Below are 24191 nucleotides of genomic sequence, written 5' to 3' on the forward strand. Positions count from 1 at the left end.
TCTTCCCTCGTGCTTTCTGCTACTCTTCTTCGAAATCTCATATCTTGAACCAGTATTCTATTTTCTTCGTGTCTTGTTGTTGCTCATGCTTCACCTCCATAAGTAAGGATTGGTGCTGCTATTGTTAGATAAAACTTCAGCTCGGTTTCTTTCCTAGCTTTACTCTGCAAACTTGCTACGATAGTTCCTCATATATCGCATCCTAGATATTTCAAATGTTCTGCTTGTTCGAAGAGTTTATTATTTAAGAATATTGTAGACCTTACTGGTTGTCTGCCCTGAAGCGCCAACACTTTCGTTTTATCTACCGACAATATTATGTTGTAATCTGAGGCTTTCTGCTGCAGCTTACAGACTCTCACCTGAAGTTCATCTTCATTCTCTGTAATCAAAGTTAGGCCATCTTCACATAAAATTACATTCACTCTAGTGTCACAATCTAAAAAATTCCTTTTGCGTTCAACATTTTTCACTTGCTCATAACTTCACATATGCTGAAGAATGTCGGAGGAATACAGCATCCCTCTCGTATAGTTTTGTTTGTGTTTATTGGCTTTGTTGTTACATTTCCCATATCTATAATAAAATCGCTGTTTGTATACAGACTCTTAATAGCATTTATGAGGTGAAATGGATAACATCATTCAGTCATGATATTCCATAGCATTTCTCTGTTCACACTATCTAATGCTCTTTCAAAATCAACAAAAGCAAGCTATATGACGTGGGGTTGGATAATATTGCTATGAAGCGTAGGATTCCGTAGTGTAGCGCGCGGCAGTTTACTAAATCTATGTGTAATTGTATGTCACAGAACATCATTGAGTGCCAGGTACCTAACTACAACAAATACTTTTGATGTTTCAGATAATCAAGACTTCTGCTTTCACGCTTCGCTTTGCAAACGGCCGGCTGAGTCACACATACCAACTCCTTAGGTAAGCGAATTCATTCCTTCAGAAACTAGTTACAATAATGGTTTCTAGCTGACGCAACGCATTTTCACTGTCGTGAATAAATGTAACGTGCAATTCTAACAGTACCCTAGTATTCTACAAGAAAAATAGTATGTGACCTCATCTACGATCTAGTGGCTATTGTGGCAGCAAATTACAGTCAGTATCTAACATAAAATAGCCATTCAGACTTTATTCCAATTGTTTGGTTTCATACGTTAGTTAGCCGTTTTACTTGTAGAAGGATCAACTTCGTATGGACTCGCCTCATAAACCATAGGCACTGTGGCAGTGGGGTTGCTTGCTTGCCTCAAGGAACCAGCAAGCTGTGAGATGGGTGTAACCATCTGGGAGAGGTCTCTGTGGAATGGACTGACTTGTGGCCCTGAAGAGGAGCAGTAGTCATTACAGTAGTTTCAAGCACAACAGACTCAATAGATGACTGATCTTGCCTTGCAAAATTAGCCATCATGGACTTGTTGCATTGGTAACTGCGAACGGCTGAAACCAAATTACAACCATTATTCGAGGACTGCTAAAAAGTAATGCCTCCTAATTTTTGTGTAAAAACTCTTAAAGCTTTTTAAATACAACAAAGTTAATTATCATTCTACATCTTTATTTTTCGTGTCTATTCATTTATTTCCCAACACAGTCACTCTGGTGACGAACGCATTTCTCTCAACGAGAGACCAGCTTGTTAGTATCGTTACCTTTGTCGACGGAGTCACAACCTCACCTCTGCTTGCGCTGATTCATCGCTGTCAAAGTGAGGTTTCGAAGGTGTTCTTGAAGTATTGAAAGCAGAGGGATATCGGATGGAGCCAAACTCGGAACTCCATGGAGGATGACCGATGACACTCAAACCAAGGCGTCGGATTGTGGCAGACGCAGCGCTCGGATGTGGTCTGGCATTCCCATAGTGAAGAAAAGGGTGCTCCATGTGTGGACGAACCCTTGGAATTCGTGCTTTCAGTTTTCTGAGGGTCTCGCAGTACACCTCTATAGTTACATAACACGCCGCCATGTTGCACACTACAGTTAAGATCCGTCTAGCACCAGACGGTCCCAACTTGCGTCAGCAAAGCGGCGAAGTCGACCCAGTGGTATCCGTGACATGTAATATCCCACCGATCTTGAGAAGAGAAGAAAAAAATTCGGAAACACTACCTTTGAGCACCGCCTCGTGATTCCCTAGAACATGTAGCTCTACTGTATTGCTTAATGTTGGTGGCATCTACATCGACATCTACATATAAATTCAACAAACCAGCGTATGGTGCGTAGCTGAGGGTACTTAATAAAGACAAGTCCTCCGGTCCAGATTGTAGCACGCTGATAAAATAGTTCCATATTTAGCAATTATATACAACCACTCGCTCACAGAAAGATCGGTAGCTAAAGACTGGAAAATTGCTCAAGTCACACCAATACCCAAAAAGGGAAGTAGGAGTAATCCACTGAATTACAGGCCTATGTCACTAACGTCGATTTGCAGTAGGGTTTTGGAACATATACTGTATTCGAACATTATGAAGTACCTCGAAGAAAACAATTTATTCACACATAGTCAGCACGGTTTCAGAAAATATCGTTCTTGTGAAACACAACTAGCTCTTTATACTCATGAAGTAATAAGTGCTATCGACAGCGGATGTCAAATTGATTCCATATTTTTAGATTTCCAGAAGGCTTTCGACACAGTTCGTCACAAGCGTCTTCTAACTAAACTGCGTGCCTACGGAGTATCGCCTCAGTTGTGCGACTGGATTCGTGATTTCCTGTCAGAAAGGTCACGGTTCGTAGTAATAGACGGAAAGTCATCGAGTAAAACAGAAGTAATATCCGGCGTTTCCCCCAAGGAAGTTCAAATGGCTCTGAGCACTATGGGACTTAACATCTATGGTCATCAGTCCCCTAGAACTTAGAACTACTTAAACCTAACTAACCTAAGGACATCACACAACACCCAGTCATCACGAGGCAGAGAAAATCCCTGACCCCGCCGGGAATCGAACCCGGGAACCCGGGCGCGGGAAGTGAGAACGCTACCGCACGACCACGAGCTGCGGACGCCAAGGAAGTGTTATAGGCCCTCTATTGTTCCCGATCTATATTAACGACATAGGAGACAATATGAGTAGCCGTCTTAGATTGTTTGCAGATGATGCTGTCATTTACCGTCTTGTGAAGTCATCAGATGATCAAAACGACTTGCAAAACTATTTAGATAAGATATCTGTATGGTGCGAAGAGTGGCAATTGACCCTGAATAGGGTAAAGTGTAAAGTTATTCACATGAGTACTAAAAGAAATCAGCTAAATTTCGATTACGCGATAAGTAACACAAATATGAAGGCTGTAAATTCAACTAAATACTTTGGGATTACAATTACAAATAACCTAAATTGGAACGATCACGTAGATAATATTGTGGGTAGAGCAAAACCAAAGACTGCGATTGATTGGCAGAACACTTGGAAGGCGCAACAGATCTATTAAAGAGACTGCTTACACCACGTTTGTCCGCCCTATTCTGGAGTATTGCTGTGCGGCGTGGGATCCGCATCAGGTGGGACTGACAGATGACATCGAAAAAGTACAAAGAAGGGCAGCTCGATTAGTATTATCGCGAAATAGGGGAGATAGTGTCACAGACATGATAAGTGAATTGGATTCGCAATCATTAAAACAAAGGCGTTTTACGTTGCGACGCGATCATCTCATGAAATTTCAGTTTTCTCCTCCGATTGCGAAAACTTTCTGTTGGCACCCACCAACATAGGGAGAAATGATCATCACGATAAAATAAGAGAAATCAGGGCTCGCACGGAAAAATTTAAGTCCTCGTTTTTCCCGCCCGCCGTTAAAGAGTGGAACGATAGAGATACAGCTTGAAGGTGGTTCATTGATCCCTGTGCCAGGAAATTTATTCTGAATGGCAGAGTAATCACATAGATATAGATGTAGATTTAGATGTACTGTATACTACTAGTAGTCATTTCTTTTCCTGTCCTATTCGCAAACAGAGCGAGGGCACCACGATTACCTACATGGCTTCATAGGAGCTCCAACTTCTCTTTATTGTCTTCGTGGTCCTTAATTAGTGGCAATAAAATCGTTCAGCATTCAATTTCAAATAACGGTTCTCTAAATTTTCTCAGTAGTGTTCCTTGAAAATAATGTCGCCGTCCTTCCATGGATTTCGATTTGAGTTCTCGAAGCTCTCAGTAGTACTTACGTGTTATTATAACCCACGGGTAACAAATCTAGCAGCCCCTTCTGAATTGCTTCGATGTCTTCCTTTAATCCGACCTGGTGCGGATCCCAAACACTCGAGCAGTACTCAAAAATGGGTCGTGCTAGTGTCCAATATGCGATCTCCTTTCCAGACGAACCACACTTTCCCAAAATTCTCCCAATAAACCGAAGGCGCTTCAGTCTGGAACCGCGCGACCGCTACGGTCGCAGGTTCTAATCCTGCTTCGGGCATGGATGTGTGTGATGTCCTTAGGTTAGTACGTTTAAGTAGTTCTAAGTTCATTTTGAACCGCAAGAATATTAGAACGGAATAATGTCTTGAAAAGGCTTACAAGACGAATAGTAACAAAAGTTCTGATTTCCTTAGGCCACTCGCTGATGTTCAGTGTCGTGGGAAGGATCCGCTTTCGTGGTGTAATGCGGCGCCCGCCAGCTCCTAACAGGCGGTGTCGCCGCGCCGCCGCTCCAAGTGATTGATCTGCTGAGGCCACGCGAGGCAGCCGGCAGGACGGTGGACTGTGTGCACCGCAGCTGCAGTGGACGCGAAAACGCCGAAGGCCGTCCGTTGTACCGACGCAAGCGGGCGTTCCTTTCTCTCTCTTTTCGTGCCGACTGCCACTCACAATAGCCCCGGCCTGAATTCATCTGCCAGCCGCTGATTAATTTATGGTGCCCGGGACAATCGTAGAAACAACTTCATCAGAGCGCAATCTGCCTGCCGGATCGGCTGGAGCTACATACATCTTGCGCTACCAGTTAAAGCCAAAAGCGAGTGAAGGGTTTCGTGTCAAGGAGCGTTGCTGTTTGTGACTGACGGCTGCATTAGATGCCCTGAACTCTACGATGACCTGTGTTTACGGTGTAATTTTTTTTTTTAAGGTCTGCTCTCTTATGGCTGGTTTGATGTGGCACACCTCGATTTATGTGCCAACCTCTTCAGTTTAGAATCCACAAATATTGTATAAACAGATGTACGAATGTATGACAGTAGGTATGTGTGTCCTAAATCTCCTCCGAAGCCATCAGACCGATTCCAACAGAACTTGATACACGTATTATTTACTGTTTGGAAAGAATCGCTGTGTGGGTAAGAACCAGCTACTCATCGATTAATTGAGAGAAGGGATGAAAAAGCAGTGCAGCCAACGATGTGCGAATACCCATATTTCATCCAACCAGTACTTGAGAATGAGAGCACTTAGTGGCTTGCAACAAAACTTACACGTAGTTTCAAACCTTTACGAAACGTATTCTCGCATTCAACCCCCACAAAATAATGAAGAAAGAAAGTATATCACATCCTACATTTTCGCTGTTCATGAAGTGAAATTCCCGCAAGAAGCACCACGTTTTAACTTATTATTTCAGTACTATTAATTGTATTTGCAGACGGTGTTCACATACGTCATTAAATGTACCAGCAAAATTATATCATTATTCGACACACAATCGAGAGATACGCCGTCGTAAACATTGAGCCCCATGAAAATGAAAATGCAGCTGATATTCTCTAGAGATGCAGGTGAAATACGTGTACAAGTACGTCTAAAATACATTACATATATTTGAAATATGTTTGACATTTGCAAGCGCGATAAAGGCCATGGGTAAAAAGCTCATCTTAAACGCCTAGAAGCGCCCGCATCTCGTGGTCGTGCGGTAGCGTTCTCGCTTCCCACGCGCGGGTTCCCGGGTTCGATTCCCGGCGGGATCAGGGATTTTCTCTGCCTCGTGATGGCTGGGTGTTGTGTGCTGTCCTTAGGTTAGTTAGGTTTAAGTAGTTCTAAGTTCTAGGGGATTTATGACCACAGCAGTTGAGTCCCATAGTGCTCAGAGCCATTTGAACCATTTTAAACGCCTAGAACGATTTCACTCAAATTTGGTGTGCACTTTAGTTCCGACCTGGAAAGATATTCTGTGGGGGTAAGAACCACTAGCATCTATTGGAGTGGGGAGTGGTAACGTAGAGAGCGAAACGAAGCGGAGGAGATGGACAAAGAGGGTGTAGCAAAAGGACAGAGATGGGAAAAGGGAAATGAGGAGGAGGAGATGGACAGAGAGAGAAAGGAGGAAGAGGTGGAGATGAACAAGGAGAGACAGGAGGATATGGACTGGGAGAGGGGGCGGAGGAATGAGGAAACGGAGGGGAGCAGGAGATGGACAGAGAGAGTAAGGAGGAGGAGGTGGACAGAGACAGGAGGGAGGAAGAGATGAGCAGAGAGAACAGCGAGAAGAAAATGGACAGAAAAAGAGGTAGGAGGAAATGGACAGAGAAGCTGAACAGGAGGTGATCGGCAGAGAAAGGAAAAAGGAGGAGACGTACAGAGAGAGGAAGAGATGAACAACGAGAGGGGGCAGGAGGAAATGGACTGGGAGAGGGGGCAGAGGAAATGGGGAGATTGAGGGGAGTGGGAGGTGGTGAAAGGTAGAGGAGGAAGAGATTCAATTAGAGGAGGAGATCGGTAGAGAGGGAAGTAGCAGACGTACAGAGAGGGTGAAAGAGCACATGCATAGTGAGATGGGTAGGAGCAGATTGACAAAGAGAGGGGCATGAAGCGATGGACAGAGAGTAGGGACGGTGTAGATGGACAAACAGAGGGGAGGGAAGGACAGAGTATGGGGAAAGAGGAGATAGAGAGAATCATAAGGAAGAGATGGACTATTTGTAGGCTGAAATAGATACATACCCAGCCAACGCCGGGTACCCAGCTAGTAGCAGCAAAATCTCATGCACTCTATTATTTGTTGGATATATCTCAATATTTGCCTTATCCTAATGAGTTTTACAAGTTATTCCTTTTTCTGGTAGCATGGAAGTTATTCCCTGATGTCTAAACACATTCTATCTGGAATGAGATTTTCACTCTGCAGCAGAGTGTGCGCTGATACGAGTATGAAACTTCCTGGAAGATTAAAACTGTGTGCCGGACCGAGACTCCTTTCTTTCAGGAGTGCTAGTTCTGCAAGGTTCGCAGGAGAGCTTCTGTAAAGTTTGGAAGGTAGGAGACGAGATACTGACAGAAGTAAAGCTGTGAGGGCAGGTCCTGAGTCGTGCTTGGGTAGCTCAGTTGGTAGAGCACTTGCTCGCGAAAGGCAAAGATCCCGAGTTCGAGTCTCGGTACGGCACACAGTTTTAATCTGCCAGGAAGTTTCACATTCTCTCTGTCTCGTTCTACTGTTTTACTAAACTTTGGCTGTGATCTTGTTACTAACTGTTAGCTTAGATAATCGGACTAAAAGGTATTTTCTCATCTCTGAAACACACCATAACCAACATACAGAAAAACTCGGATTTTGAAAAGTTTTAGTTAGGTCACACAAAACAGTTGTTAATAGTCGTTGCGAGGCAATAGGGCAGTCGCCAGTCCAAACCAGAAATACATTTTTTGTAAACAAGGGAATTGCTATCTCTAAACTAAACATTTCTGTAAGGGTAACAGATTCATCAGTCAAATTTGGTACAGACATTAGTTACGATCTGGAAGGAAATACTGTGCAGGTAAGAACAACTAGCACCTACTGGCGTCCGGGTAATCACTTGGAGAGGTAAGCAGTGAGAAGGAGATGGACAGAGAACGTGTAGCAGAAGGATAGAGACGTGAGACGGGAAAGGAGGAGGAGGTTCATCAGTCAAACTTGGTACACACATTAGTTACGATCGGGAAAGAAATACTGTGTGGATAAGAACCACTAACATCTACTGGGGTCCGGGTGATGACGTGAAGAGGGAAGTGACGAGAAGGAGATGGACAGAGAGGGTGTAGTAGAAGGACAGAGACGTGGGACGGGAAAGGAGGAGGAGGTTCATCAGTGAAATTTGTTACACACATTAGTTACGATCTGGAAAGAAATACTGTGGGGGTAAGAACCACTAGTACCTATTAAAAACTCACATTTTTATTGAGACTATATGGTTTATATAAGTATGAGCCCATTTGGAAGCAGACGAGCTGCCAGCACGTTTTCTGCCGAGCAGTGAGGTCACATAGGTAAACAAGTGAACCATTCTCAGGGGTATTCTCAGAAGGACGAGCCTGTAAGGGAGTATGTCAGTGCCACTCATTTGACCAAACTTCCCTTTAAGGCGCCGCAACTGCATGCCAGGCATCCCACAGATAACACAGATACAATCTCCCATGGCGTAGGGCCTCCAGCACCAACTGCTTTTACGACTCAAAGGTGGAAGCAGGAGAAATGCAGCTTTCAGCAAGGTCTGGAAGTCACTATTGTGAACAAAATGCAGAAAGTTGTGTTTCTGTGGATTGCGCCAGTTCATCAGTCATTGTGGCTGGCAACTGGTGGTCTTCCGGTCTCTCGGTAGCACATGACCAGACGTTTTTAGCTTGAGAGAGATAGTCCTGGTTAGGGCAGTTGTCGAACACCCTCCGTATCGAGGACGGTCAAGACCGCACAGACAACATGCAGTCTTGAGCTACCTTGCTACCACAAAGCAAGTGCAGAGCATCTGGCCTTAACACGTCATAATGCAACGGCTTAGGCCGGAGTATCATGTTGCTGGGCTTGTATAACGATGACGAATGTAGCTTGGTGACATTCATTCTCCTCAGAGCCTTCACACAAGGATACGTACATTCTTAAGATGTGTATAGGCATCGTTCTCACTGATCCAATGCAATACTACACGCTAAGTGACTCACAATATGATGCGGAAACAACTCGCATGAGTGAAATGCACATAAACACATGGATTTAACTTTTTCTCACTGGGATGACAGCGATACAACACCAATATGTACTGTACCTATGTCGCATCGCCCTGTGCAACACAGAGGCTGCGCCACACAACTTGTCATGAGATACATGGCGAGGGAAATTTCTGTTCAACCGATGTACCTCAATAAACTTGTTTTATTTAGATGATCCATCACTGAAATTAGTTTCTCAGTAAAACTTTTACTGTATCGGGATTTCGCTATGCAGTCTTTCTCATTAAATTTTGAGGAAACTATTCGGTAAGAAAACTGATTCTTTTTCATCTTATAGTCTGACATCACAGCTTTATAACGAAGCGTGATTCCAGAATAGCTCTGTAAGGTTCGAACGGCTCTAAGCACTATGGGACTTAACATCTGAAGACATCAGCCCCCTAGACTTAGAACTACTTAAACCTAACTAACCTAAGGACATCACACACATCCATGCCCGAGGCAGAATTCGAACCTGCGACCGTAGCAGCAGCGCAGTTCCGGACTGAAGTGACTAGAACCGCTCGGTCACAGCGGCCGCCGATCTATAAGGACAGGTCATCAGTTGTGCTTGGGTAGCACAGACGGTAGAACATTTGCCACGACAGGCATAGGTCCCGAGTTCGAGTCTCAGCGCGGCAGACAGTTCTAATCTGCCAGGAAGTTTCGTATCAGAGCATATTCAGCTGTAGAGCGAAATTGTTACTCTCGAAACATTCCACAGGCGTTGGCTCTGTTGTATCCTTTCTTCCAGGAGTGGAAGTGCTACAAGTTTTGCAGGAGAACTTCTGTGAAGTCTGGAAGAAGGGATATCAAGTACTCGCGGAAGTAAAAGTGTGAACAGAGATCGCGAGTCGTGCTTGGGAAGCTCAGTCGGTAGAGCACTTGCCCGGGAAAGGCAAGAGGTCCCGAGTTTGCTTCTCGATCTGGTACACACTTTTAATGTGCCAGGTTCAAATGGTTCAAATGGCTCTGAGCACCATGGGACTTAATATCTGAGGTCATCAGTCCCCTAGAACTTAGAACTACTTAAACCTAAGGACAACACACACATCCATGCCCGAGGCAGGATTCGAACCTGCGACCGTAGCGGTCGCGCGGTTCCAGACTGAAGCACCTAGAACGGCGATACAGAGCGCCTCTCTTGCAGAGTCTGCCACTTGAGTTTGCTAAACATCTCCGTAACGCTATTACGATTACCAAACAATCCTGCGACGAAACACGCCGCTCTTCTTTGGATCTTCTCTATCTCCTCTGTCAACCCGACCTGGTACGGATCCCACACTGATGAGCAATACTCAAGTATAGTTCGAACGAGGGTTTTGTAAGCAACCTCCTTTGTTGATGGACTACATTTTCTAAGAAGTCTCCCAAAGAATCTCAACCTGGCACCCGCCCTACCAACAATTAATTTTATATGATCAATCCACCTCAAATCGTTCCGTACGCATAACCCCAGATATTTTATAGAAGTAACTGCAACCAGTGTTTGTTCTGCTATCATATAATCATACAATAAAGGATCCTTCTTTCTATGTATTCGCAATACATTACATTTGTCTATGTTAAGGGTCAGTTGCCAGTCCCTGCACCAAGTGCCTATCCGCTGCAGATCTTCCTGCATTTCGCTGCAATTTTCTAATCCTGCAACTTCTCTGTATACTACAGCATTATCCGCGAAATTCCGCATGGAACTTCCGACACTATCTAATAGGTCATTTATATATATCGTGAAAAGCAATGGTACCGTAGCACTCCCCTGTGGCACGCCAGACGTTACTTTAACGTCTGTAGACGTCTCTCCATTGAGAACAACATGCAGTGTTCCGTTTGCTAAAAACTCTTCAATCCAGCCACACAGCTGGTCTGATCTTCCGTAGGCTCTTACTTTGTTTATCAAGCGACAGTGCGGAGCTGTATCGAACGCCTTCCGGAAGTCAAGGAAAATGGCATCTACCTGGGAGCCTGTATCTAATATTTTCTGGGCCTCACGAACAAATAAAGCGAGTTGGGTCTCACACGATCGCTGTTTCCGGAATCCATGTTGGTTCCTACAGAGTAGATTCTGGGTTTCCAGAAATGACATGATACGCGAGCAAAAAACATGTTCTAAAATTCTACAACAGATCGATGTCAGAGGTATATAGTTTTGGGCATCTGCTAGACGACCCTTCTTGAAAACTGGAACTACCTGTGCTCTTTTCCAATCATTTGGAACCTTCCGTTGCTCTAGAGACTTGCGGTACACGGCTGTTAGAAGGGGGGCAAGTTCTTTCACGTACTCCGTGTAAAATCGAACTGGTATCCCGTCAGGTCCAGTGGACTTTCCTCTGTTTAGTGATTCCAGTTGCTTTTCTTTTCCTTGGACACTTATTTCGATGTCAGCAGTTTTTTCGCTCGTGCGAGGATTTAGAGAAGGAACTGCAGTTCGGTCTTCCTCTGTGAAACAGCTTTGGAAAAAGGTATTTAGTATTTCAGCTTTATGCGTGTCATCCTCTGTTACCTGGTGTTGCAATTTCGACGACCATCTGAGTATTTCCGACTGAATGGCCGGTGTATTGGGGCGGTGCTAAGGCGAGCCCGCTTCTAAATGCAGACGCCACGTCAGGAGATTCGAATTTTCGCGCCAGCTGTTAAGTGTAACGAGCTTTCTCGCTGCATGAGGGGTGCCGGATGCCGTTTTTCCTGGCTCGCTTCCACGCCGAGGCGAGAATAGAGGCGAGGTGGCCTGCTTCACGGCTCCTTGAGTCACTCACTCAACGCTCGGTCTACCCGACGACTTCCTGCATAGGCGTGCATAAGACTGCGGTCTGCCCACCCACTCGTCACAGTACCGGTTCTTTGAGGTGTACGCTGTAGCGGCAACGAATTTAGCTGATGACGGCCAAGCTTGGAAAATTAATTTAGGTTGATTAAAATTTATTAATTACGAACAATTCTGTCTGACAACAAAAACAGTCACGGTTGCGAAATTATTTAATGTTAATGACCCGCTTCACCCTTTTGGGGCATCATCGGATGTCTACGAAAACAAGAACACAATCAATTGGATACAAATGGAGGGAAGGGGCTTGGCCCTATATTTCACGGCTATGCAAACGACGTGAACTAGAAGTAATAAAAAGTTACGTAAAAGTAGCTGGATACGAGACCCATTCAAACCACATGTAATCCATCTATACCACATATAATGTAAAATAGACATCAAGGCGCGGTTCCTGTAGCTCAGTGTGTCATAGTAATGTTTGTGTGCGCGCCAATACAGACATCTTGATTACCACGCAGGAACCGGCCGGTGTGCTCAAGGTAACATGGGATAACCGTGGAAAATTTTTCCGTCACATATTTGCACTTCTGCGGTGTTATTCAGGCTCTTAATCTTCTTTACTAGGTCCACTTCACGTTTTAGATGTTTCGTGACGGATGGATTATATATCCGGTTACCTTGGTGTCTACTTTACATTATATGTGGTTTTATCACTGATGGGTCACTTTTACATAACTTTTTATTTCTTTCAGTCCACGTTGTCTGCGTATCCGTACATGATAGGACCATGCCCTTTTCCTCTATTGGTTGGTTATTGTTTTCGTAGACAATCCGATGATGCCCCAAAAGGGTGAAACGAGTCGTAGACATTAAATAATTTCGCAAAAGAGACTGTTTTTGTTCTGAAACACTTTTAAAGTGATTGCTGTAATTGCTTGCTATAATGTAATGGAAAATTGTTGTACGAATAATTTTCTTAATTGCAGCGTTTGCAACCAGCAGAAAGGAACGACTTAAGGGCGCCAACTGCAGGAATGTACAGAAAAGGCATTACATTGGTTTTATTTCCACAAAATAAATCTCTATCAGACCACTGTTAATTTCGTGATAGCTGCCTTTTAAGGAGCGTATTTTGAAGTAATTAACGACTTTCCATTCGACGACTTTACTACTAAACCAGCGGTCACAGGACCTGCAGACCCTGCGCTGCGTCAACAGTCTCCACTGGATTCTCTCTGTTGGCGTTTCCTCCCAGTTGACTACATTCAGCCGGCCGGTGTGACCGAGCGGTTCTAGGCGCTTCAGTACAGAACCGAGCTGCCGCTACGGTCGCAGGTTCGAATCCTGCCTCGGGCATGCATGTGTGTGATGTCATTAGGTTAGTTAGGTTTAAGTAGTTCTAAGTCTATGGGACTGATGACCTCAGATGTTAAGTCTCATAGTGCTCAGAGGCGTTTTCGACTACATTCAGAAGTTTCGCATCTTTCTTTACGTCTTCTTCCCATCTGTTTCTTGGTCTACGCAGGTGCCCTTTTGTTCTAATGTTGGAAAGTATAGCTTGCTTAGAAACTCGTGTGTTCGGCTTACCGACTACATGACTTGCCCACTAGTGTCGTCCGGTCTTTTGATACTGTAAAACGTTGGGCTGTTCAGGGCGTCATAAATTTCATTATTCCTACTTGTTTCCCAAGTATCACCGTCTCTCGCGGGATCTCAGGTTCTTCTCATCGCATGTTTTACTGTAATTAGAAGCTCTGCCATACCTCTTTTATTACTGTCCAGCCGTCAGAACCATAGAAGACAGTGGGGCCTATAACAGCATTGTTGATCTTCGTTTTCGCAAAGTGTTATATGTCTTCAGACTTGAACGTATCTCTGAGGGCATATACGCATCTGAAGCCAGCAGAAACTCTTTCGTTTACAACAATTGTACCAAATTCCCAGGTACTTGAACTGATCAACAAACTTGAACTTTCTCCGTGGACTTTGAAGTTATCTTGTGTATATTTACTTCTGCCTACCTGCATATGTTCTGTTTTTTGTTTATTGATGAGTAGTCCTACTTTACTCGTTGCTATGGCGATCCTTTTATACGTCTTCCAAAGCTCTTCTCGTTCTCGCTAACTAACACTATGTCGTCTGCGTAAGCAAATATCTGAAATCTGTCACCTCCCATTCGTAGCCCATTACAATCTTCAACGTCGCTCTTTCTTACGACCTTTTTCATGGTGAGATTAAACAGTAGCCACGACAGTGCATCTCCCTGTCTTAATTCAGTTCTTATGGGAAAAGGTTGTGAGTACACTCCTCCAGTTCTCGATTCACTCATACATAATCTAATCATTTCAGTGAGCTGGTTCGGGATTCGGAACACCCTCAGGATTCTAGAGAGGCTATCTCGATGAGTACTGTCATAAGCTTTTTGAAAATCTATGGGCTTTTCTGTTTCCTAATATTCTTCAAGAATTTGCCTACGAGAAAACACATTGCTAAGAGCTGGACGGTTTGCACGGAATCCAGTCTGATATACTCCCTCGATATTCTCTGCAAATGGTTTCAGATTTTTTTTAAAGATTCGTAGAAAGGCTTTCGTGCGTCACTTTCAGTAAACTGATTGCTCGGTACTTAGAGCAATCCATCTTTCTTCCTTTGGGCAAATGACCTGCTATCTTCCATCTCTCTGACGAAGCCTCCGCCTTCCAAAAGTGTTGAAAGAGTTTGTACAGCTCGGCTGTAGTCTGCTCCCTCCATGATTCAACATTTCAAAGATCATATCCTCTCCTGCACTTTATTCCTTTTCATCTTCTGCAAAAGCTTTCACTGTGTTCTCATCCGTGATGTCAATTATTTCTCCTTCGTTTTCACTGAGACGTAACTCTGGGTGAGGACAGTTGAGTAGTTACCATTGAACCGTTTTCTTGCTGTCTTCACATATTAATTTTCTACAGTCCGGGTTTCAGATATTCAGTTCCACATTTTCTATAATTCTTTTTAGGTGTTTTCAGTTCTCAGTACTCTTGATGCCTCTCTACGCGCTTCTGACTGTGTTTCCTTAAGTGTTTCATTATCCGTGTCCTGTAGCCATTTCTTACGTGCTTTTTTTTTCCTTTTCTTAACTTTATCTCCGCTCCTCATTAAACCATCTTTTCCCCTTTTTTTCTTTCTGTGCAAAGCTTTATTCGTAGCATCTGTCACTTGTCCTCACTGTGTGCCGCACAGTCTCCAGGTCTTCTTCGTCATCTGCAGTTTTTTAGACAATCGAAATGTGACTCTGGTGTCACATTGCGATGTCCTTAGGTTAGTTAGTTTTAAGTAGTTCTAAGTTCTAGGGGACTGATGACCTCAGATGTTAAGTCTCATAGTGCTCAGAGCCATTTGAACCATTTTTTTGTCGTTCAACACATTTCCTTCAGTGCGTAGGATGTGCACGGATTTCTCTGGAAAAAAATTACTTTGATTGTGTACGCATCCACTCATGCACTGCCTGCAGCACCTGTTCATCGAAACAAAGTTTCTTTCCTCCCATCGCACCTTTTGGTGGCCCAAACATGTGGTAATCACTATGTGCGAGTCTGGAGAGTAAGGCGGATTTGGATGAGTATCAAAATGCATGTCATCGATGGTTTCAAATGTTTAATGGGCAGTATGTGGGAGAGTATTGTCATGTTGCAAAACAACACCTGTAGTCAGAAGGCGATGTTGCTTTTGTGGTGTCACCGCCAGACACCACACTTGCTAGGTGGTAGCCTTTAAATCGGCCGCGGTCCGCTAGTATACGTCGGACCCTCGTGTCGCCACTGTCAGTGATTGCAGACCGAGCGCCGCCACACGGCAGGTCTAGAGAGACGTCCTAGCACTCGCCCCAGTTGTACAGCCGACTTTGCTAGCGATGGTTCACTGACAAATTACGCTCTCATTTGCCGAGATGATAGTTAGCATAGCCTTCAGCTACGTCATTAGCTACGACCTAGCAAGGGCCATTATCATTTGCTATTTATCTTGTGATGCATGTACCGTCAAGAGCTATCTTCACCACTTATGGATTAAAGTTAAGTATTCCAGCAGCTTCGTACTTTATTTGCTAGTCTCAATTACTTTACCTGTTCCAGACCTCACGCCAGCCTGCGTGAGCTTAAACGCGTGCCTTTTGGCTTCCTCTCATAGTGACTTGGCTGTCTTGCCAAGTCACAACAGCTTTTATATTATTACAGGCCGAAGCTGATTTTTTTAAAACTTATTGGAATGTTATGCACTGTTGATGTTTCCCCCAGTCTTGTACTGTTCCAAGACATCGCCTCGTTCATCCCAAAAGAGAATCAGCAAAACCTCCGCTGCAGATGGCTGCGTCCTTAACTGCTTGAGTTTTGGTGACAAGGAATGGCACCGTTCCTTGCTTGCTGTCTTTGTTTCGGATTGTGTTAGTGTATTCAAGTTTCGTCTTCTGTTACTATCCTTGCGTATAAGCCTACACTTTCTGGTTCAAAGGGCCGCAGAAGTTCTTCACAGACGTCAATGTGTCGCTCTTTGAGTTCTGGAGTGAATTGCCGTTGCACCCATCTTGCAGACGCTTTATGAAATTTACGCAGTTCATCAATGATGTTCAAATTCGCGGCTCTTCCATTCACCGTCACAAGGTGATTTTCCATCACAATGGCTTCAACTGCTCCAGTAGACTCTGGTGTCACACTGCGGTGTGCCTCACCTGAGCGCTGAGGCTCTGTCACAGCTGTCACGCCATTTTCCAACATTCTACTGCACTCATCAACTTGATGTAGTAAAGACATGCTTCACCATACTAGACTTTCGTTTGCCGATGGTTTTCGATAGGTTTCGTACCTACACTACGCATGACATAATGCTTTTCTTCAATTATGCTTGTGGCAAGCACGGCAGTCATTTTGACCTGGTGTTGTGATCGCGCTTCGCTTGTCTGTAGTATGCTGCCCTCTGTAAGACTGATAACGGTACTAACAACTAACGGAACAATGGCGCGAAATGTCGATTTTTAATTGTACTTTTAAGATTTCATTTGACTCCTCTCGTAACTGCCACTGCTGTTGCAAAACGCGCTCTTTTACCACTTGCCAAAACCGATCGCTGTAAATCATTGCAGACTGATTGGGCGATTGAATTATATCTCGCTAGAAATCTGCCTGTTCCATATCCTGTTGAGTCTGTAATATATTGGCCAGACGAGACGCTTAAACTGCCGTCCACATACAATAGCAGCGTGGCTCCAAAGCTGGCAATCACCTGGGCAGTTTGGAGTCGACGAAAATCACAGGGCGCTCCCTGAGCCACTATTGTATGGCCGAACATGTAATGGACCGGTCATCGACTCTCCCCCTATTGCCACGCTGGGATTAAAGCAGACGTCTGAAGATTTAAAGCCGCTTTTCGAAGTTAGCGATGAAGAATAGACACGTCCATAGGATATGGGACGTCAGCACTTAATGGACGAGACACAATTTGCCAAGCGGGGGAATGTTTTCTAGTAATAATCTTCTTGGCGGCTTCGAGTGGTCGATCTGCAGACGATATTGTGGAGGCACGCAACAGTTAAGAAAGATGTTCCTAAATACTTTGATTAATCGGAAGAAGAACATGAGCTGGCCATTTGGCTGCATGCTACACCCAGAGAGATACTGGGTGGTTATAATTAAAGTGAAGCTACCCAAGGACGTCCAGTAGATATGCTAATGCGTTAATGTGGGACTGATTTACGCTGTTAAATAAATTACATAGTTCCAGTTGTGGCCACCATGTGCAAATACTGCGCTGTAAACTGTTTGTATGGCGGTATAGCATCCACCCTGTCATTTGACATGCCATAACGTGAGTGAACAGTATGGCTGTCGAGAAAAGGGTCCGTGCGCTGTTAGTGAAACTGTTTTATGCGAATGGCATTAAATGATTTAATGAAGACAATGAAACTCTAAAACGTGGGTGAGCTTCGTGTGGCACCTGGCACTGTAAATGAAATAAAGACATATAGGAATGTTTCCTATGTAATGGATTAGGGGCGGGATGTGGGCAGAAAGGGTCATAATTATAAGTGAGAAAATCTTAGTGTTGATTTTACAGGATGTCCCATTCAAACCTCCCTGATTTCAAAGACCCAGGGGAAAAAAAACGCAGCATATACGACAATGAAAAATGCACCACGTTGTAGAGCATCTCAAAGAATTTATTCATTTATCATCAGTACACCTCTACATGTGAACCATTTGTAACATGAAGAATATCGAGTCTATATTCAATTTCTTGCCAAATTCCTTGTAACATTTCTGTTATTGTTGCAATCGCGTTAGTGATCCGATGTCACAACGTAGGAACTTTGGTCGCATATACGCGGTCCTTCACGAATCCCCACATGAAGAAATCAAGCGTGGTAATGTCGGGTGAACGTGGTGGCCAGGCAATGGGTCCTCCACGTCCGATCCAACAACTGGGAAATATCCTATCCAGGAACTTGCGAACAGCCGTTGACCAATGCAGCGGAGCTCCACTTGTTGAAAAATTATATTGGGTTGCAAGTCTTGTGTCTGAGGGTACACAAACTGCCCTAACATGTCCATATACACTGACCCATTCACTGTTTATTCCGCAAAGAAGAACAGTCCAACAATCATGTCATTCATTAGCCTGCACCAGACATTTAGTTTAGGGCTATCACGAACATGTTAAATGACAACGTGCGGCTTTTGCGAACCCCAAATCCGAACATTATGCCTATTAACCCTGCCTTATGGATGAAAGGTTGCCTCATTTGAGAATTAACGTCTTTCCATAAAGCTGGCATCCATATCAATATGCTGCAGCATATCCCCAGCAAATTGTTGTCGGCATGGTTTATCGTTCAGCGTCAACTGTTGCAGAATTTGCACTCTGTAAGCACACATACGAAGACGCTGGTGATCTACACGATGCAATGCTGATCGAGGTACATATAATGGCCTAGATGCTCGACGAATTGACATACGTGGGCTTCTGAGAAACGTTTGTCTTATGTCTTCCACTGTCTCTTCTGAAACTCTGTAAGGTGCACCGCCAGAATGTTTCAGAACACTTCCTGTTGCCAGAAACTTCCTATACCATTCCTTAATTGTTTTCACGTCAGGTGGATGACATTCACACACTCTACTATAATTTCGTTGCACAGTAATCGGCGATTTTGTTTCTGCAAACCACACTACTGCTTGGGTGTGCTGTTGTTGAGTCGCCATTTTCACTTCATGCGTCCATGCTGCGCTCTGGCGACGATACTTAGCACTTCTGACGCGGGAATATAAATTCTTTGAGTTGCTCTACAATGTGGTGCATTTTTCACTGTCGTATCTACTGTGGTTTTCTCTCCCGGCTCCTCGAAATCAGGGAGGTTTGAGTGGGACACCGTGTATTGTTAATCGCTGCTTACACAATTTGTTCAATAAAGACACCAGAGACGTCGACGAGATGCTGCATCCGTAAAATGACGTGATCAACAGTAGTTCACAGCAGTTCGGGTGGAATCTGAATTGGCCTTCAGATCAGGTGGAGACTGAATGTATCCCTGATAAACGTGTTCTTTTGGATATCACCAGATTAAAAGGTCACATGGATTCAGATCAGGTGATCTTCCAGGCCATGCAACTGGGAGACCTCTGGAGATAAAACGTTTGTGGAAGGTTGCATCAAGCAGATCTTTCACTGGGCGAGCGACATGAATTGTTGTCCCACCTTGCATGAAAACTTATTTCCGCAATGTTACGCTCTTCCAAAGGCGGAATTATTTGCTGCACAAGGACTTCTCGATAACACGCATGCGTCACGGTACACCTGACCGGCGCTCTGGTGTATCCCCTTGAAAGAAGAACGGACCGAGAATGTAGGTGCTTGCGAATCCATACTACACTCTCACATACGGCGAGTGCAATAGCTCTTCGAGTACAACTCGCAGTTTAACAGCACTGCAGCCTATAGTGTAACGTGTGCCACGTCACTCCATAGAATATTGCCTAGTCCCATGTCGCCGGCCAGTGTGGCCGTGCGGTTCTAGGCGCTTCAGTCTGGAACCGCGTGACCGCTACGGTCGCAGGTTCGAATCTTGCCTCGGGCATGGATGTATGTGATGTCTTTAGGTTAGTTAGGTTTAAGTAGTTCTAAGTTCTAGGGGACTGATGACCACAGATGTTAAGTCCCATAGTGCTCAGAGCCATTTGAACCATTTTGGTCCCATGTCATCAACTTCGACACATACCAGAAACCGACGAGGAAGTCCAGAACGTTGCTGCGAATCGTGAGGTTCCATTTGCTACACCGTATGGATCTTGCACATACCAGTGTAATATAGACCGCAAAACTTTCCATACTGTTGATGATGGGACGGACAATTGGCTCAAATGGCTCTTAGCACTATGGGACTTAACATCTAAGGTCATCAGTCCCCAAGACTTAGAACTACTTAAACCTAACTAACATAAGGACATCACACACATCCATGCCCGAGGCAGGATTCGAACTTGCGACCGTAGCGGTCGCGCGGTTCCGGACTGAAGCGCCTAGAACCGCTCGGCCACCCCGGCCGGCGGACGACAAGTCTCGTGAGACTGAACGAACACTAGTACTACCTGGCGCACGTTCTGCATGGTCAGTTATATCAACAGCAACCTCGTCAATAGCTTCCACCGAGATAGGACACCTCCCTCTTCCAGGTCGCCAAAATTGGAACTAATTTTATTTTTTCAGCATAAATCGATTCTGCATTACGGCATTAGCATATCTAACAAGTTCCGCAGCCGTACAATAATTGCAGCCCATACTTGACCCCTGTGAGTAGCTGCTCTTTAATTACAACAACCTGGTTATTTTGCAGAATACCGCGAGACAGAATGTCCTAGTGTGCGCCTTGACTCCGAGACAGTGGAGACTTGACAGGGAAATTCGACAGTAGAGCAGGAGCAGGGACACCGATAATGCCCTTGATAAGACTTGGCTTCTGAGCGCCACTGCCGCTACCGCCCGGCATGCAGCTCTGTCTGCAGCCGTAAGACACTCACCGCCAGTCACGCCCACGCAATTACTCGGAGTTGCTGCCAGCCCCAGTCGTCATCCATTCAGCTGCGCCGCCAGTATCCCGACAGTCTGGCGGTAAATGGCTTGCAGTGCACCACAGCACTCCCGGCAGAGTCCATCCGCTAGTTCAGCCTGTCTCTTAGCAACCACGTTTAAAACCCTAGTACCGACCCTGAGAGTTTAATTAATAGTGGCCATAGTATTAATTTATTCCATTAGTAACAGTGATTTGTACATACTACACGCTCGACATTACTTCAGAAAGGGGGCGATCTGGAATAATATGAAATAGAGACGTAAAAACGTGTTGACCGGTTTCAGCAATCTGAGTTGCATCTCGGATCTGTAAATCATATACATCGAAATTACAATCACACTGATGTCAAATATACTAGGGTCTGGTATGTATTTACATGATATGGATGAGTACAACATACCATATGCAAATACACCTCAATGTACCTCCATCACCTCTACAGTATATCACTTCATAATAAGTCATTACCTGAACATGAATAGCATGATACATCGGCATGACAAGTTTGAAACAATTTTTTCATAAAATGCCATGCACGTTGTACCGACTACACGAGCTCATGTTCATACAACAGGTGACTGAAGACTGAGATCAGAAGTCAACGATTGCCACCACGTGGCACTGTAGTAGTGAACAGACGTCGAGTACTGGCGTACTGTTGGTGTCCTATAAGAACATGATTTGTACATGGTAGTTTAAGAATGCAAAAGCTAACTGCCCCGTTCTGTTGAACACATACAGGGTGTTTCATAATTCATGTTACACACTTCTGGAGGTTTTAGAAGAAATCCAAGAGATCAAGTTTTACATAGGATAACATTTCCGGAAACGTCATCCAATGACGCTACAGACCGTCAAAGTTATAGGTACCCGCACCTGTCAGTGTATATATATACTGATTGATCCCAAGATGTCACAGATTATCAAGGATGATAGAGAAGGATAAATGTATCGATTTAAGGCAAGGGTCCGTGGTTCGGAAGCGAACGAGTCGAAAGCTGCAAGCGAAAATAATTCTGATACCTCTGTCAGTGGAATACATGTACCGGTGCTATTGTTGCTAATAATGTAGGATATGTACCTTTAGGGGTGGTAGTTTGGAGCGAGACAAGAAAAAATGTCCACTAAAAATGGACTCTAAAATTCGTAACTTACGAGCTACGAGCACTTGTCCAGTTGATATGTGTTTCGCTCTACCGAAGATGAACAACTGTTATCCTTCTCCATCATCCTTGATAATCTCTAACATCACGGGATCACCCTGTATACACAAACATTTACAGGCGCCAGCGCGTGTAACTTTGACACTCCGTAGCGTCATCGGATGAAGTTTCCGGACATGGGTTCCTATGTTAGTCTATTGAGTCTCCTCTAAAACCTCTAGAAGTGTGTAACATTAATTGCGAAACACCTGTATATAGGCAATAAAAGAGAGCAATTAGCTCTTGCACTCTTAAACTACTATATTCTAATTAGACTATTGTAGGCCACCAACAGTACAGCACGAAATCTTGATGCGACGTAACAAGGTGCTCGACGTCTACTCACTACTTCAGAGCCACCTGGCGACAGCTATTGACCTCTGAATCTCAGCCTTCGTTCATCCGTTGTACCATTGTATGAACATGAGCATGTACAGTAGGTACGACATGCATGACATTTTATGTAAACCCTGTTTTATACCTGAACTGCCGATGCATCATGCACTTCATGTTCATGGAATAATTTGTTGTGAAGTGACACGGTGTATTGTAGAGACGATGGAGATTCATTGAGGTGTATTTGGATATGATACGTTTTCTGTAACCATGTTATGTAAATATGTACTACGTCCTAGTATATCTGATCTTATTGTGATTATATTTCGATCTCTATGCGTTACAGATCCGATAATGGTAACTTAGTCTCAAAAATAAAGTTGTAGTTAGTAATCTTAGTTGTTGAAGTTTACTTCTATATTTCTTGATTTGAAAATATTTATAGCTGCGGTCCAAAATACTTTTGATTGTCAAGATACATATTTGTGAAAATCTAATTGCATTCTTGAGAGTTGGCGCTCAGAGTTCATTCATACAGGGTGTTTCAAAAATGACCGATATATTTGAAACGGCAATAAAAACTAAACGAGCAGCGATAGAAATACACCGTTTGTTGCAATATGCTTGGGACAACAGTACATTTTCAGGCAGACAAACTTTCGAAATTACAGTAGTTACAATTTTCAACAACAGATGGCGCTGCGGTCTGGGAAACTCTATAGTACGATATTTTCCACATATCCACCATGCGTAGCAATAATATGGCGTAGTCTCTGAATGAAATTACCCGAAACCTTTGACAACGTGTCTGGCGGAATGGCTTCACAAGCAGATGAGATGTACTGCTTCAGCTGTTCAATTGTTTCTGGATTCTGGCGGTACACCTGGTCTTTCAAGTGTTCCCACAGAAAGAAGTCACAGGGGTTCATGTCTGGCGAATAGGGAGGCCAATCCACGCCGCCTCCTGTATGTTTCGGATAGCCCAAAGCAATCACACGATCATCGAAATATTCATTCAGGAAATTAAAGACGTCGGCCGTGCGATGTGGCCGGGCACCATCTTGCATAAACCACGAGGTGTTCGCAGTGTCGTCTAAGGCAGTTTGTACCGCCACAAATTCACGAAGAATGTCCAGATAGCGTGATGCAGTAATCGTTTCGTATCTGAAAAATGGGCCAATGATTCCTTTGGAAGAAATGGCGGCCCAGGCCAGTACTTTTTGAGGATGCAGGGATGATGGGACTGCAACATGGGGCTTTTCGGTTCCCCATATGCGCCAGTTCTGTTTATTGACGAAGCCGTCCAGGTAAAAATAAGCTTCGTCAGTAAATCAAATGCTGCCCACATGCATATCGCCGTCATCAATCCTGTGCACTATATCGTTAGCGAATGTCTCTCGTGCAGCAATGGTAGCGGCGCTGAGGGGTTGCCGCGTTTGAATTTTGTATGGATAGAGGTGAAAACTCTGCCGCATGAGACGATACGTGGACGTTGGCATCATTTGGACCGCAGCTGCAACACGGCGAACGGAAACCCGAGGCCGCTGTTGGATCACCTGCTGCACTAGCTGCGCGTTGCCCTCTGTGGTTGCCGTACGCGGTCGCCCTACCTTTCCAGCACGTTCATCCGTCACGTTCCCAGTCCGTTGAAATTTTTCAAACAGATCCTTTATTGTATCGCTTTTCGGTCCTTTGGTTACATTAAACCTCCGTTGAAAACTTCGTCTTGTTGCAACAACACTGTGTTCTAGGCGGTGGAATTCCAACACCAGAAAAATCCTCTGTTCTAAGGAATAAACCATGTTGTCTACAGCACACTTGCACGTTGTGAACAGCACACGCTTACAGCAGAAAGATGACGTACAGAATGGC

At 44.4% G+C, this 24191-nt stretch overlaps 1 protein-coding gene across 1 annotated transcript in view; it reads left to right on the forward strand.

Moving 5' to 3' along the window:
- The window catches only part of LOC126416274 (tubulointerstitial nephritis antigen-like), a 544598-nt gene that overhangs the window by 300143 nt on the left and 220264 nt on the right, over positions 1-24191 (forward strand). The window contains exon 2 of the mRNA XM_050083911.1: positions 868-938. The gene's annotated coding sequence lies outside the window, so the exon portion shown is untranslated. The remainder of the gene's footprint in view (positions 1-867; positions 939-24191) is intronic.

The sequence above is a fragment of the Schistocerca serialis genome, chromosome 8 (genome assembly GCF_023864345.2).
Source record: "Schistocerca serialis cubense isolate TAMUIC-IGC-003099 chromosome 8, iqSchSeri2.2, whole genome shotgun sequence".
Lineage (NCBI taxonomy): Eukaryota > Metazoa > Arthropoda > Insecta > Orthoptera > Acrididae > Schistocerca > Schistocerca serialis.